At 44.2% G+C, this 16,819-nt stretch overlaps 1 long non-coding RNA gene across 1 annotated transcript in view; it reads left to right on the top strand.

Annotated features, from left to right (window-relative positions):
• LOC129635286 (uncharacterized) overlaps positions 1–16,553 on the top strand; it is a 31,142-nt gene extending 14,589 nt beyond the window's left edge. Inside the window, exon 4 of the long non-coding RNA XR_008706207.1 lies at positions 16,409–16,553. This is a non-coding gene — a long non-coding RNA (uncharacterized LOC129635286). The remainder of the gene's footprint in view (positions 1–16,408) is intronic.
• The last annotated feature ends 266 nt before the right edge of the window (positions 16,554–16,819 follow it).

Below are 16,819 nucleotides of genomic sequence, written 5' to 3'. Positions count from 1 at the left end.
TCATCGGTGGAAGACTTCCTGGGCCTGGGGGGCAGTGGGAGGAGGCATGGATTTCCTGGCATTATGGCCCTGTTCTAAACATGGACAGGAACGCTCCGTGCTGGCAGCTGCATGCGAGGCCGGTTTGTACCAAAATAGTCAGGCCAAGGGGATACTCGTGGGGGCTCGCTCATCTGCCTTGCCCTCCATGGGAAAGGCATGCATATCCTGCCCTGACTTCAAGCTTGAACATGTAATGCATCATCTTCTCTACAGGAGGATTGTGTTGCTCTGTGCCACTGCCATGAAAATTTGGCCAACGAAATTTGAGCAGAGATAATGTGTTCAACTTTGTAACAGAAGCTTTAAGAGCCATCGCCTTCTCTTTTTTCTGTGACCTTGTACCCAGCAACATCCGGGAGAAGTGCTCACTTAATCTCAGTCTTGAGATGTAGAAAATATGTCACTGAATCTCAGCAAGGTGAGAATGAAAAAGAAATAAAATTTGTGGTTGTAAGCCTCAGAATCTTTGAGGTTGTTTATTACAGAAACAAAGCCAGACCATCCCAACAAGTACCTGTGTCTAAAAGTAAGTGTTGAGGGACAAACAAAAAAAAATATATGTACATCAACTCTGGGTCTGGCCAGAGAATGGCAAGGAAAGTTATGAGACCACTAAGACACCATCTCGCTTATGCTGTCGTGAAACATTTGATCTAATTCTCACCACTAACTTGGAAGAAAGATAATGCGCTCAATGAGCTTGTGGTCTTAGGAGTTGTAAACAGGATACTGGTAGCATGACTTGGTACTATTGGCTGAATTTCACATTAAAGAGGTGAACTCAGAAAAATCATTGGCCTGTCTTCCAGGAGGAATAGAAGGGAAAAGAGGAAGTCCAGAAATGCAGGTACTTGCATGCTGAAAAACCTTGGTTTATAATGACAGAAAGGTGGGACCTGGTTCCTCAATGGTATCCTGAAGCCACTGAAGCCATTAGAATTACTGGTCTATTACCAGTATCTGAATTCAATTTTAAGCTGATGTGGTATAGTCAAAGGACTCAGAGCAGTGTTTGTCCCAGGAAACTTGAAGACTCGGGGGATCACGGTCTGGGTTTGGTCGCTGTGCAGTCGCCCCACAGGACCTGGCTTTGGGTACCGCACTGGGGCGAGCAGGGAGGAGCTTGTGCCCAAGGATCGTGCGTGGAGGAGCATGTGTACAAGGATTGTGGATGCAGAAGCATGCACATAACTGTTGTGGACGAAGGCACTTGGGCACAACGGTTATGGATGGAGGCGCTGGAGCATAAAGTTGTGGGCTTAGCAGCTCAGGTCCTGACGCGTCCGCCCTTCATTGCCTGAGAGTCACGGTCAGGCTCTGGCAGAGGAGGTGTGAATTGTCTGCCAGTCACCATGCGACCTCCTTGAGGGCTAAGGGGTCATGCCCCTCATTATTTATACAGAAGTCTCCCTCCTAAGTATTTGTAGCAAAACATGTGTCAGGAGCTCCTTTTTGTCATTTTCAGCCTTTCCTCCTGGTCTCCCCCTGTGGATGGAGTCATCTTGAATATGTTCTACAGAATTTTGGTTGACTGCCTGGAACCCGGGGTGTGGAGAACTTGGGGACAATTAGCTTCATGTTCTTGACAAACAAAGGGATGCTTGTTTAGCAAACAGATGGGCTGATCCAGGGCAGGTATTTTTTTTTTAATTGATCCTGGTCTTCACCTTTTGTGAGCATAGCCTGCAGCCGCTGGGCTGCCAGGACTGTAAAAGCCTTAACACGATTGCCCAAACGTAAAGTAGACCTCCTTTCCCAGGGCCCATTAATCATTTGCCAAAAATGACCATGTTTGGGTGGTAAAGACAATCTCAGTAATTTCCAGAAGGCAGATATTATAAAATCAATCTTGCCTGGCTATTCAGTAGACACACTTTAAAATGTTTGAATTCAATTTTTGCAACAAGTAAATGTCATAAAAAAAAAAAAGCAGGCTACTTCTCTAGATGAAAAAGACTTGAGTCACTTAAAATATAAAATGTTGCTTTTGTTTAGATTCTGATTCAAACAAACCAACTCTAAAAAATATTCTTGTAACAGTTGGATCAGGGACTTCCCTGGTGGTGCAGTGGTTAAGACTCTGTTCGCAATACAGGGGTATGGGTTTAATCCCTGGTCAGGGAACTAAGATGCCACATGCCACAGGGTTGGCCAAAAGGGGGGAAAAAAAAACAACAGTTGGGTTCAATAAATGATGGACTATTATGACACCAGGGAATTACCGATTTTGTTAGGGTGATCACGGCACTCTTTCTTCTGTAACTGAAATGTTCCTAATGAAAGAAACCTCACTGAGTGACAATAATCAGCCGCTGTAGACAAACTTCTGGCCCTGTCGTGACTCCGGTGCCACCTGTAACCATCAGGACAGTGTAGGCTCCAACCCGGGTGCTATACTTGAAATTCCTCAAACACACACCTCTTGTAAAGCATTCAATGTCCCGCAACCCTTGAACAATTCTGCTAGCAACGCTGTCCTGAAAGACTCAGCTCATAATCGCCTTCCTGTATTCCTTCCCCAGCCGATGTGGCACGCAGAGCCCCGTGTTATCACTTTATGACACTTACTTCATTAGATTGTATTTATTCTTGGAACATCTGTTTTGTCCCACTGCGCCCAGCATACCACCCCCCACCTCAAGCTGTCACCCCAATCTGCCCATTTCCTTCGAAATAGAGTCATCTCCATTTTCTTACCTTCGTCTACTGCATAGTCTACTTTATTTTTTTCAAAGAATGAAGCACAGTTGATTTACAATGTTGTGTTTGTTTCAAGTGTATAGCAAAGGGATTCAGTTATGCATATGTATTTATATACATATTCTTTTTCATATTCTTTTCCACTATGGTTCATGGTGGGATATTGAATCTAGGTCCCTGTGTTATACAGTAGGACCTTGTTGTTTATCTTCTTTATATATAGTAGTGTATATCTGCTAATCCCAAACTCCTAATTATCCCTCCTCACCCGTTTCCCCCTTTGGTAACCAGAAGTTTGCTCTCTATGCCTGTGAGTCTGTTTCTATTTCATAAACAAGTTCATTTGTGTCGTATCTTAGATTCCACATATAAGTCTTAGCATACAGTATTTGACTTTCTCCTTCTGACTTTATTCACTTGGTATGATAATCTCTGGGTCCATCCATGCTGTTGCAGATGGCGTTGCTTCATTGTTTTTAGGGCTGAGTAATGTTCCATCTTATGTATGTACCGCATGTTCTTTATTCATTCATCTGTCAGTAGGCATCAGGTTGCTTCAGGTTGCTTCCAGGCCTTGGCTATTGTTAACAGTGCTTCTGTGACCATTGGAGTGCTTTTCAAATTAGAGTTTTTGAATTAGAGTTTCTTTATGAATTAGAGTTTTCTCTGGATGTACACCCAGGAGTGGGATTGCTGGGTCATATTGTAGCTCTATTTTTAGTTTTTTTAAGGAACTTCCATATGGTTCTCCATAGTGGCCACACCAATTTACAGTCCCAGCAACAGTGTAGGAGGCTTCCCTTATCTCCACACCCTCTCCAGCATTTTTTACTTGTAAACTTTTTGATGATGGCCATTCTGACTGGTGTGAGTTGATACCTCATTGTAGTTTTTTGATACTGCTTCCCCACCTACCTCTCTGGTACACTCAGTGTGGTCTCCAGATTTCCTAATCTCACTTGACTCTGCATGGCATTTGAAAGTATTTTCATTCATGCTTTTTTGATTATCTATGGGCTCATTTTTTTAATAACTCTCACTTTGACATGTCTCAACATAGCTTTCTCTGCAGATGATGAAACAAAGGCTTGTAAGCCAGGGATTAATTTTTGAAAGTGATTTCTGTCTAAACATGAGTTCAGAGGGAGTTGGAACGGTAAAGCAGAGAAGGAAAACAAGCTGATTTTCTGGTATTACCCTGGGCTGAGAATATCACCACTATGGCCACCAGATTCTATCTTGCTAGGGACTGTATAGGGAGCTACGCAGTTGTACTTGGGAATGTTTCTCCTGAGGTTCAGTAGAGGGGAGGCTTCACCCATCAGTTTCCATCCCCCATTGGTCAAGGCTGTTAAAAGCATTTCACTCCCCCATTTGTGTGAGTGGGGGAAGAGTCCAGGGGGTCCCTGAAGGTGCCCTTCCTGCTGATGGCAGAAAATCCTTATAGCAAAACCCCCGCTCATTTGGTACAGCTGTGATGAGATACTTTCAGATTGTGTGTGAACTCAGCTGGATGCACCTCCCAAAATGGCAAGATTAAGAAAGGAGGAGACTTCCCTGGTGGTCCAGTGGTTAAGACTCCGCTTTCCAATGCAGGGGGCGCAGGTTTGGTCCCTAGTCAGGGAAGGTCACACATTGCTGAAGGATGTGGACAAAAATTAAATTAGTAAAACTGAGAAAATTATGACTTTAAAAAAAGAGAGGAAAGGGGGCCAGTAGGATATGAACTATGGCACAGAAGATGCTCAGTGCTCCATTTTCTTCCTGGGTCCTTTTCCTCTACCAGTCACTTAAATATGGTGTTTCCCAAGGCTGGTCCTCAGCCATCTTCATTTATTCAGTTAGAAAATTTTTCTTGAACACCTATTCTTTTCCAGGCACTTGGGATTCAACCATAAACCACAGAAAAAGACTTTTTTGCCCTTATGGGTTTAACATTATATGTTATGAATAAGAAAGTAATTTAACTAGTATATTAGAACTGCTATTGAAAAACAAAAGAATATAAAAGAAATCAGGGGCTCTGGGGATTGGGTGATTTTACCAGGGTAGACTGCAAGAAGGACATGATGTTTGAGCAAAGCCTTAAAGGAAGTTAGTGCTTCGAACTCGTGTCTCTTGTGTCTCCTGCATTGGCAGGCAGGTTTTTTACCCGCTGAGCCATCAGGGAAGCCCAATGCTCAACAATACAGAAACCTGGAGGAAGAACTTTCCTGAGGAGGGAAGAGCCAATTCAGAGGCCCTGGGCAGCAGCATGACCAGCATGTTTGAAGAACAGAGAGGAGGTCAGTGTGGCTGGAGCCGACTGGGCAGCCCAGCAGATACCTAGAGACCATGACAGGTTCTAAAGCAGAGGAGCCTGCTAAGCCACACATGCCACTCCTGATCCCCACGAGTTTTGAGAACATGGATGTTGCTGTTTCAGGCCAGGAAGAGTGGGGGACATGTGATATATAGCAATAGATAACTGACAGGTAACAATAGATAACTAATACAGGGGATATTGTTAATCCAGAGAAGATCATGGCTTCAATCAGGGAGTATCACTGGAGGTGATGGAAAGTGGTCAGCTACAGCCTTGAGAAAAGAGTCAGGAGGATGTGACATACAAGAAAAGGAAAGGCCAAGGCGAGTGTGCACAGAGTTCTGGTGACATCAGTGACAGATGGCATCAGGCACGCAGTTCCCTGCCATCTTAAAGGAATGTGCTTGGAGCCAGAAGCAGCTAGATGAACTCTAAGAGAAGGACGTTCTCCCTTCTTACTCTCCCTTCTACAGGGCAGGAGTGGGCACAGCCTTGCTAGTGAGGATAAACAGCTCTTAGACGCATCGGGCAGTCTGAGCCTAGGACAGTGATGCCTGCTAAAACTCGCCAGCTGCCAATTCCTGACAACGTGAAGGGGAGCTTTGTTTGGGTGCAATCCCTGTTGCTCTAAAAAAGCAGAACAGGAGAAGTTATTTTTAAGATGAAAGAAATGACAACAGAGTCTTATGTCAATGAGAATGATCCTGGAGAAAGGGAAAATCTGATGAGAAAGGGGAGAACTGTTGGAATGAAGTCTGTGGTGACTCGGGCCTGGGGATGGGACATGGCTCCCAACATTGGTTTAACCGAGGTGCACACCATGTTCCCTCATCCTTGGTCTTCATGATCTCCTGATAAGGCAGGAGTCATAAAACTGAAACAAGAATATCTGTCAGACCATGGCATGGAGGAGAGCACCCACTTTGACCAAAAAGGGTCACTGTTTAGAAGGCTCATGCTCTGGGCAGTTTTCAAAAGGTCAGGAATATGTCCCCAGCATTGCCAGGTCACCTAAGTTTCAAAAGAAGCCTGTAACTCTAAGTGTATATGAGAGCTCCCAATTGTTCGATGCCCACAACTAATTCAGAATGAACTTTTTAAAAGCAGTCCACAGGGCAGAGCACATTAGCATGTTGAATGGAATGGTGGTCCATGCCAGGCTCCCTATTTTAATTAATCTCTCCTCCACACAGTGCCTGGAGTGAGGTTTTAAAATATAGGTGTGATTATCTCAGTTCAGTTCAGTTCAGTTCAGTCACACAGTCATGTCTGACTCTTTGTAACCCCATGGACTGCAGCACGCCACGCTTCCCTGTCCATCACCAACTCCCAGAGCTTGCTCAAATTCATATCCATTGAGTCGGTGATGCCATCCAACCATCTCGTCCTCTGTCATCCCCTTCTCCTGCCTTCAATCTTTCCCAGCAGCAGGGTCTTTTCCAATGAGTCAGTTCTTTGCAAAAGGTGGCCAAAATATTGGAGTTTCAACTTCAACATCAGTCCTTCCAATGACCACCCAGGACTGATCTCCTTTAGGATGGACTGGTTGGATCTCCTTGCAGTCCAAGGGACTCTCAAGAGTCTTCTCCAACACCACAGATCAAAGCATCAATTCTTTGGCACTCAGCTTTCTTTATGGTCCAACTCTCACATCCATACATGACTACTGGAAAAACCATAGCTTTGACTAAATGTACCTTTGTTGGCAGAGGAATATCTCTGCTTTTTAATATGCTATCTAGGTTGGTCATAACTTTTCTTCCAAGGAGCAAGTGTTTTTTTAATTTCATGGCTGCAGTCACCACCTGCAGTGATTTTGGAACCCCCAAAATAAAGTCTGTCACTGTTTTTGTTGTTTCCCCATCTATTTGCCATGAAGTGATGGGACTGGATGCCATGATCTTTGTTTTCTGAATGGTGAGCTTTAAGCCAACTTTTTCACTCTCTTCTATCACTTTCATCGAGAGGCTCTTTAGTTCTTCTTCACTTTCTGCCATAAGGGTGGTGTCATCTGCATATCTGAGGTTATTGATATTTCTCCCAGCAATCTTGATTCCAGCTTGTGTTTCTTCTAGTCTAGCATTTCTCATGATGTACTCTGCATATAAGATAAATAAGCAGGGTGACAATATCCAGCCTTGACATACTCCTTTTCCTATTTGGAACCAGTCTGTTGTTCCATGTCCAATTCTAACTGTTGCTTCCTGGCCTGCATACAGATTTCTCAAGAGGCAGGTCAGGTGGTCTGGTGTTCCCACCTCTTTAAGAATTTTCCAGTTTGTTGTGATCTACACAGTCAAAGGCTTTGGCGTAGTCAATAAAGCAGAAGTAGATGTTCCTCTGGAACTCTCTTGCTTTTTCGATGATCCAGTGAATGTTAACAATTTGATCTCTGGTTTCTCTGCTTTTTCTAAATCTACCTTGAACATCTGGAAGTTCACGGTTCATGTACTGTTGAAACCTGGCTTGGAGAATTGCTTTGCTAGTGTGTGAGATGAGTACAATTGTGCAGTAGTTTGAACGTTCTTTGGCATTGCCCTTCTTTGGGATTGGTATGAAAACTGACCTTTTCCAATCTATGGCCACTGCTGAGTTTTCCAAACTTGATGGCATATTGAGTGCAACACTTTCACAGCATCATCTTTTAGGATTTGAAATAGCTCAACTGGAATTCCATCACTTCCACTAGCTTTGTTCATAGCAATGCTTTGTAAGGCCCACTTGACTTCACATTCCAGGATGTCTGGCTCTAGGTGAGTGATCACACCATTGTGGTTATCTGGGTAATGAAGATCTTTTTTTGTATACGTCTTCTGTGTATCCTTGCCACCTTTTCTTAATATCTTCTGCTTCTGTAAGGTCCATACAATTTCTGTCCTTTATTGTACCTATCTTTGCATGAGATGTTCCCTTGTTATCTCTAATTTTCTTGAAGAGATCTCTACTCTTTCCCATTCTATTGTTTTCCTCTATTTCTTTGCATTGATCCCTGAGGAAGGCTTTCTTATCTCTCCATTCTATTCTTTGGAACTCTGCGTTCAAATGGGTATATCTTTCCTTTTTTCCTTTGCTTTTCGCTTCTCTTCTTTTCACAGGTATTTGGAAGGCCTCCTCAGGCAACCATTTTGCCTCTTTGCATTTCTTTTTCTTGGGGATGGTCTTGATCACTACCTCCTGTAAAATGTCACAAACCTCTGTCCATAGTTCTTCAGGCACTCTGTCTATGAAATCTAATCCCTTGAATCTATTTGTTACTTCCACTCTATAGTCGTAAGGAATTTGATTTAGATCATACCTGAATGCTCTAGTGGTTTTCCCTACTTTTTTCAATTTAAGTCTAAATTTGGCAATAAGGAGTTCATGATCAGAGCCACAGTCAGCTCCCAGTCTTGTTTTCTCACTGTACAGAGTGTCTCCATCTTCGGCTGCAAAGTATATAATCAATCTGATTTTGGTACTGACCACCTGGTGATGTCCATGTGTAGAGTCTTCTCTTGTGTTGTTGGAAGAGGGTGTTTGCCATAACCAGTGTGTTCTCTTGGCAAAACTCTATTAGCCTTTGCCCTGCTTCATTTTGTATTCGAAGGGCCAAATTTGCCTGTTACTCCAGGTATCTCTTGATTTCCTACTTTTGCATTCCAGTCCCCTATAATGAAAACTAACATCTTTTTTCAGTGTTAGTTCTAGAAGGTCTTGTAGGTCTTCATAGAACCATTCAACTTCGGTTCCTTCAGCATTGCTTGTTGGGGCATAGACTTGGATTACCATGATATTGAATGGTTTGCCTTGGAAACGAACTGAGATCATTCTGTTGTTTTTGAGATTGCACCCAGGTATTGCATTTTGGACTCTTTGGTTGACTCTGATGGCTACTCCATTTCTTCTAAGGGATTCTTGCCCACTGCTGCTGCTGCTAAGTGGCTTCAGTCGTGTCCGACTCTGTGCAACCCCATAGATGGCAGCCCACCAGGCTCCCCCGTCCCTGGGGTTCTCCAGGCAAGAACACTGGAGTGGGTTGCCATTTCCTTCTCCAGTGCATGAAAGTAAAAAGTGAAAGTGAAGTCGCTCAGTCGTATCTGACTCTTAGCGACCCCATGGACTGTAGCCCACCAGGCTCCTCCATCCATGGGATTTTTCCAGGCAAGAGTACTGGAGTGGGGTGCCATTGCCTTCTCTTCTTCCCACAGTAGTAGATATAATGGTCAGCTGAGTTAAATTCACCCATTCCATTTTAGCTCACAGATTCTAAGATGTCAAAATTCACTCTTGTCATCTCTTGTTTGACCGCTTCCAATTTACCTTGATTCATGGAACTAAGATTCCAGGTTCCTATACAGTATTGTTCTTTGCAGCATTGGATTTTACTTCCATAACCAGTCACATCCACACCTGGGTGGTGCTTTTGCTTTGGCTCTGTCTCTTCATTCTTTCTGGAGTTATTTCTCCACTGATCTCCAGTAGCATATTGGGCACCTACCGACCTGGGGTGTCCTATCTTTTTGCTCTTTCATACTGTTCATGGGGTTCTCTGGAGAAGGCAATGGCACCCCACTCCAGTACTCTTGCCTGGAAAATCTCATGGATGGAGGAACCTGGTGGGCTGCAGTCCATGGAGTTGCTAAGAGTCGGAGATGACTGAGCGACTTCACTTTCACTTTTCACTATCATGCATTGGAGAAGGAAATGGCATCCCTCTCCAGTGTTCTTGCCTGGAGAACCCCAGGGATGGGGGAGCCTGGTGGGCTGCCACCTATGGGGTCGCACAGAGTCGGATACGACTGAAGTGACTTAGCAGCAGCAGCAGCAGCATGGGGTTCTCAAGGCAAGAATACTGAAGTGGTTTGCCATTCCCTTCTCCAGTGGACCACATGTTGTCAGAACTCTCCACCATGACCCATCTGTCTTGGGTGGCCCTCCATGGCTTATAGTTTCATTTAGTTAGACAAGGCTGTGGTCCATGTGATCAGTGACTATGGTTTTCATTCTATCTGCCCTCTGATGGATAAGGATAAGAGGCTTATGACTGTCTCAGTCCCCTGCTAAAAATCCTCGAGTGGCTTTCTCTTACAAGGTTGGTGAAGTTTCAGCTCTGCAGAGCGCTCTCTGCTGCCCCTTGCCTGGGCTCACTTTCACATCCTTGCCTCTGACCCTTCTCCTCCAATACTGGCCACTTCCAGCCCATGGGGCTTCTCCCTGTCCCCGGGAGGCCACCCTCATGCTTGCTTGTGGTCGTTGGGCCTGCAGCCTCCACTGCTTGGCAAGTTCTTTGCTTCCTCTTTTTCACTAACTCCATGATTTGTACTAACTCTTTAGTTTTCTTCTTCATTTTCATATTTTCCAGGCTGCCTGACCCATGCCCCACAGCCCCACGCCACCTCCAGGCCAGGTCTTTGCTGTGAAGCCTCTGCGTGTGTTGTCAGCAGCCCTTGCCTTTCCTCTAACAGCACTGAAACCCTCTGCCACACTGTCCTCTTTGTAAACCCCCAGAGGCCACTCCATTTGGGGCTGGGGCCATTTCCACATGTGCCCTGAGTCTAGCTTGGTGACTCCTGTGTGACAGGCGTCAGGTACATGAGTGATAGTGGGTGGTGCCCTCCAGAGCTGGACACCAGCAGTCTCTGGAGCCCTTCCCCATCATCTCCTGGGGTCTGGATTGACCTCTGGCCCCTCAGATTCATTCAACATGCTCCTTTCTCATTTTGCTTGACACAAAAGCCCACTCAATCCAGTGGGCCTGAGGACTGCGGTCACTCTTACCCCTCACGTCCGGCATCAGATTCTGTCGAGAGTCGTGACCATCCCCCTGATAAGACATCGTTTCCCTTCCCAGTGCTGCCGTCCTTGATGAAGCCGTCTTGACTTCCCCCCGTGCTGTTTCTGTGTGCTCAGGAGCAGCTCCTGGCAGCTGCCATTCAGCACCTTCTCATTTGCTTCCAGCCCTGCTGGCAAACTCGGCCACGGTTTCCACTGCTTCAGGTGCTTCACCAATGCCTCATGGGCATGTAGCTCTTGCTGAAATGCTCTAACGGGTTCCTGCCCTTGAAGTCACAGTCTCCCTGAGCTTATGTTTCTTCTGGCCTCCCTGCACACTGCCCCATCTTACACCTGGTACTCTAAAAATATCAAGCCTCTTAGAGTATCTCAGAGTCTTACACTATCTTCTAAATGACTGTGGGGTTTCCCTGGTGGCTCAGAGGGTAAAGAATCCTCTGCCTTCTGTTTCCCTCAGTGCCGTCCACTATCACCAGAGGAAGTGCTCTTTGTCCTTTGAAGCCAACTCAGATCTCCACTTCTGCAGGAGTCACTTCTTTAATATTTCCCCGTAGGAGTCACTCACCTGCTCTGAGCTACCTCTGATGTGTGCTTATATTTCTGTTGTGCTTACTGATGCATCTGCTTCTTCCTCTGGACTCTGAGGTCTTTGAGGACAGAGACAGGGCTTCGCTCATCCCTGTTCTCCCACTGATGGGCACCGCACCTGAGGCGCTGCTGCTGTCTGTAGACATTGTTCCAGTGAATGAATCGTGTCTGTTCTCTGTCACTTGCAGCTCAGTTCTGATTCTGAGAGCACTCCACACCCCCATTCGTATTTAAAGCATGTTCCAAAATGTTTAGTTTCTAACTTACAAGAAAACAATCACACAGAAGGGACCTGTTGCCCTGATCTTGAAGTCAACATGCTCATGTCTGCGGCAGGGTCGCCAGGAAAGTCTGAGCAAATCTGTGAAGAAGTTGAAGTCACTTCGGTCCATTCCCAGCTTCGCTTTCTGAGCCCACTTCTTCCCTTCTGAAACGTGGCGCCTTCCAGCCTCCTCCCTTGCTCACTCTATTTCCTTCTCCCAAGGTGTTTTATATTTTGTTCTCTAACAGAATCATAGAAACTTTGATCAGCTATAATCTTGAAAGTAAATTGAGATGCTTTTTTGAACTCTGGGTCTAAAAGGAATGAATCTACTGATGAGAACAACGGGGACAGATCTTTGCAATGGAGTCTGTTTCAGAAAACATACGATATATGTTCCATGTAACCACAGCTGACTCAACTTCACACTTCTTTTTATCAACGAGAAAGGCAAAGCCCTCAGATATGGCCCAAAGCCCCAGTGCCGAGGAATTCCCAAACAATCTTCCAGGCTGTCACTCACAAATCCACCTAAAACTTGAGGCAGGGAAGAGCAAATAGTTTCTCCATGACATTTCCAGGGTGAACTCCTTACACTGAAAGATCATACAGGATTTAGTAGGATACATCTCTAAGGGTGAAGTTGTGAACACAAGAAAGGGGGACACCGCATGCTGTATAATTACAGGCACATGGCCGAATCGTGTAGGTCATGCGGCAGGTAGCAGAAAACGAAGTCAGGAGGGCTACCCATACATTTGTCTTTTCAGGATCTCAGGAGGACTAAGTGAGCACACAAAACCAGTTCTCGCATCCACGTGGGCTAGTTCATTGTAGAGCACTGACGGAACTCCCTGTCGTCACAGTGCAGACCTGGAAGGCTGTCTGCTTCCCTCCGGATGAGCAGGTATCATGGGTGTCCTCTGGGCCCCGTCTTGCACAGCTGATGCCCAAGGTGCTGTAAGCGGAGATGAAAAAGGCTGATAAGAACTTGGAGTCCCGGCTAACCAGCAGGCCTGGCTCACTAACTAGAGTGAGCCCCCAATTGCAAATTTTGCCAATCGAGGTCCCTGTCCGGGAGCTACACACCCAGCCTCATAATGAGCAGTAACAGCATTAGTGTTCTTCTGGCTGATACCTTCCCCCAGCTCTTTGTTTTTTTTAAATCCCTGTAGCCACTTTCTCCATGTTTTATCTCTGGAGTTAGACTTAGGAAATGCAAAGATAAACGCTGAATACTAATTAGACCCTCTGTGCTGGGAAACATGCAGTACTTCATTTCGTTATTAAACAAGTTGCAATAAAGCCCCCACCATAGATGGGGAGACTGAGGCAGTGAGAGGATGAATCATTTACCAGAGGTCATGACCCCTGGTTGTTATGTTCCAGCAGACCACGTACCACATCTTTGACAATACTCTTTTCAGTTGGGAGGTACAAAGTGCATGGTGGGTAGAAAGTTCATTTCACAAACTCAGTGTGCAAGAAACATCACTTCAGGTTTCCACAGAGAACACCATTTCTACTATAACTCCTTCATTTGGCCAGTGGATGAAAACTTTTGGGCAGTCAGTTCTGATTTCCTCCCCCTTGCCTGTTTCCTGGAGTGGCATCTAAGTTCTGGTGGGCTTTATGGTCATGTCAGATCCCTGGGGGGAAGCAGGCAGCCTGGGCCAGCAACCCTGCATGCTGGACCACCCAAGGTGTCCTTGTTCCTGGGTCTTTAGGGGCTAATCTGAGCTGTTCCTTCCGAGGTTACTCCCGGTAACCAGACTCCAAACCCACAGCCAGGTTCTTTGGGATCCAGCACTCTCTCACTTAATTCTCAGGCAGCTCCTGAGATCTGAAGTCATTCTGAAATCTGGGCCACACCATGATTGGAAAAGTTGGCTTGTATTGAAAAAATTCACATGGATATCTCATCTGCTGCATAAACAGCCTAAACTTCAATACCTGTTTATAGGAGAAACTCTTGGAAAATGATGATCAAAAAGGAAATATCTTTCAATCATTAAAACTGTATATTCAAAACTTGGACAAACATTAAACATAATAGAAAACGTTTAGATGTATTTTCTTTTAGACCAGAAAAAGACAAGAAACCCTTCATCACTGCTACTCTTCAACATGTTTGGAGGTTTTGTCCAGTTATAAGCATAGAAGACAGAAAAACAAAAATATTATTTGCAGATGTGTTAATTATCTACAAAGAGTCATACAAAATCAAGACATTATTAGAATTAATAAAAGAGCATGGTTGAAGATGAGATAAATATAAATTTATAGTGTTCTTTTCACAGTAATTAAGAAATTATAAACAAAAATAAGATATTCTTGAAACTAACAAAAGTGCTACACTTTTCAGGAACTAACTTAACAAAGACAATAAAAGAACTGTAGAAAGGATATTTGTAAGGTCTGTTGTAGGATACTGATGAGGAATTGAATGAATAGAGAGCTATATATTGTTTATATTTGCAACGAGCTAATCCTTTAAAGATGTCAGTGCTACTCAAATTGGTAATACCGGGAAAGATTGAGGGCAGGAGGAGAAGGGGACAATAGAGGATGAGATGGGTGGATGGCATCATTGACTCAATGGACATGAGTTTAAGCAAGCTCTAGGAGATAGTGAAGGACAGGGAAGCCTGGCATGCTGCAGTCCATGGGGTCACAAAGAGTCAGACACAACTGAGTGACTGAACAACAACTCTAATCGGTCTATAAATTCAATAAAATTCCAGCAAGATTGTTTTGAAGAAAATGACAAGCTTATTTTGAATATATACAGAAGAATTGAGGCCCAGTTGATTTGAAAAATAAAGAGTAAATAGTAAGGGTTCTTCAGAGGAAGGTCTTTGTGACACTCTAGTGGGAAAGAATTTTATATATAAGCTCTTCTCCCTCTATCACAAACCAAAATGGAAACATCAGTGAATTTGACTTTCAAAACTGAAAGCTGTCTTCAATGACGGACACCATAAACAACGTTGACAGATGACACACTGGGTGATGTTTGCAAAAATAAAGACAGTTAATGGCCAGAATATATAAAGAACAGCTCTAATCAGTAAGAGGAAGAAACACTAGCAGAGGTGTGAGCAGAAAACTTAGAATCGTCAAGTGCCCAGAGAGGGTCAATAAGGACACAGTAATGGAAGAGAGCTTTGCATTTGGGGCAAAAGCCAAGAACAGTAGAACCTAGAGGCTTCAATGTAATTTGTCTTGAAACGCTGACATGTAGTTGGTGTGTGGATATTTTCATGATTGATGTTTGCAGCTGTTTCCCCACGGCATGTGCTGCTGAGACAGGATTTGAGAGCAACTCCACCACGGCAGGGGGTCTAAACTGGATTGCCAAGACCAGCGCTTGGCTCTCCTCACCACCAGGCGTCCACTTAGATTTTACAAATTTCCTGTCATCCATTTGGATGAGGGATTTCGTTAAGGTGGGGACTACCATTTACAGTTTTAATTCTCCCGGGAGCCTGGCTTAGTGTTTGGCTTTGTGTGTAACAATCATTTGAAAAACAACAAAATTCAGTATTGGCTAAAGATAAAGACAGAAGCTCTTTAAAATGGCCTTCGATTCTGTGGTTATTCTATACCACTTTTATCAACGAAAGAATTTTTTTTGCAATTTGCCCTTAAGTAGAAACATTCCCTCGAAGAAGGCAATGGCACCCCACTCCAGTACTCTTGCCTGGAAAATCCCATGGACGGAGGGGCCTGGTGGGCTGCAGTCCATGGGGTCGCTAGGAGTCGGACACGACTGATCGACTTCACTTTCACTTTTTACTTTCATGCACTGGAGAAGGAAATGGCAACCCACTCCAGTGTTCTTGCCTGGAGAATCCCAGGGACGGGGGAGCCTGGTGGGCTGCCGTCTATGGGGTCTCACAGCGTCAGACACGACTGAAGCGACTTAGCAGCAGCAGCAGCAGAAACATTCCCTAGTCCACTGTTCATTTGTGTTTTTTTGAAGAATTGATGCTTTTGAACTGTGGTGTTGGAGAAGACTCTTGAGAGGCCCTTGGACTGCAAGGAGATCCAACCAGTCCATTCTAAAGGAGATCAGCCCTGGGATTTCTTTGGAGGGAATGATGCTAAAGCTGAAACTCCAGTACTTTGGCCACCTCATACGAAGTGTTGACTCATTGGAAAAGACTCTGATGCTGGGAGGGATTGGGGGCAGGAGGAGAAGGGGACGACAGAGGATGAGATGGCTGGATGGCATCACCAACTTGATGGACGTGAGTTTGAGTGAGCTCCGGGAGTTGGTGATGGACAGGGAGGCCTGGCATGCTGCGATTCATGGGGTCGCAAAGAGTCGGACACGACTGAGTGACTGAACTGAACTGAAATGAACTGAATACAAGGTTAAAAACTACATGAAATAGACATGTAACAATAATCTGAAGTACCACCTGCTTTATATTTATTTAGTGTCCAAAGCTGTGTAAGGCTGTGTTAATATTATCGTGGGCTATCTTAAATAAAAACACAAGGAAGATATATTTGCATTTGAAATAGTCTTATACTTTTTTAATTTCAACTGTTTAATAGATTGTAAGCCATCTCAAGATAGAATATTACATTAATATGTATATATACATGTATGTTAATATATATAATATAAATCACTAAATTATAAGAATTGCTATATATAATAATACACATTACTAAATATTAAACTATATGTAAATAACATATACATTTCTTTCTTTTTTCTCCTTCAGCTCCCAAGGTAGTGATGATCTTAGAATTGGTGAGTAAATTGGCTGATTTCCTTCAGGGAAAAACACTAACCAAGTAGAAGCTCCTTTTAGGGCCTTAGTATTTTATTTGTTAAGATTAAGTACCTGATATTCTCTGCCCATGAAACTGTAGTGTCTAGAGTAAAAGGTGAAGCCATACTTACAGTGAATATTTTTGTGTTCAAGTCTAAGCCAGTTCATGTGATCAACAGTATGAGGGGAACAAAATTACCATTCTTGGTTTAGTGTCAAGGTCTGAGTCACTGTCCTGGGAAGGAAGATGGTGTATGTGGGAAGATCTTTATGCAAATGCCTATGAACAGTTGAAAAGACTAAGCAGTGAAAGCAAAAGGAGGAAACAGCAGCATTTCAGTGGTTTTAGCAGGTTGAAAT

Source organism: Bubalus kerabau, chromosome 20 (genome assembly GCF_029407905.1).
Source record: "Bubalus kerabau isolate K-KA32 ecotype Philippines breed swamp buffalo chromosome 20, PCC_UOA_SB_1v2, whole genome shotgun sequence".
In the NCBI taxonomy this organism is placed as follows: Eukaryota; Metazoa; Chordata; class Mammalia; order Artiodactyla; family Bovidae; genus Bubalus; species Bubalus kerabau.
Note: the sequence above shows the minus strand (reverse complement) of the source record. Positions and strands in the feature narration are given on the sequence as shown.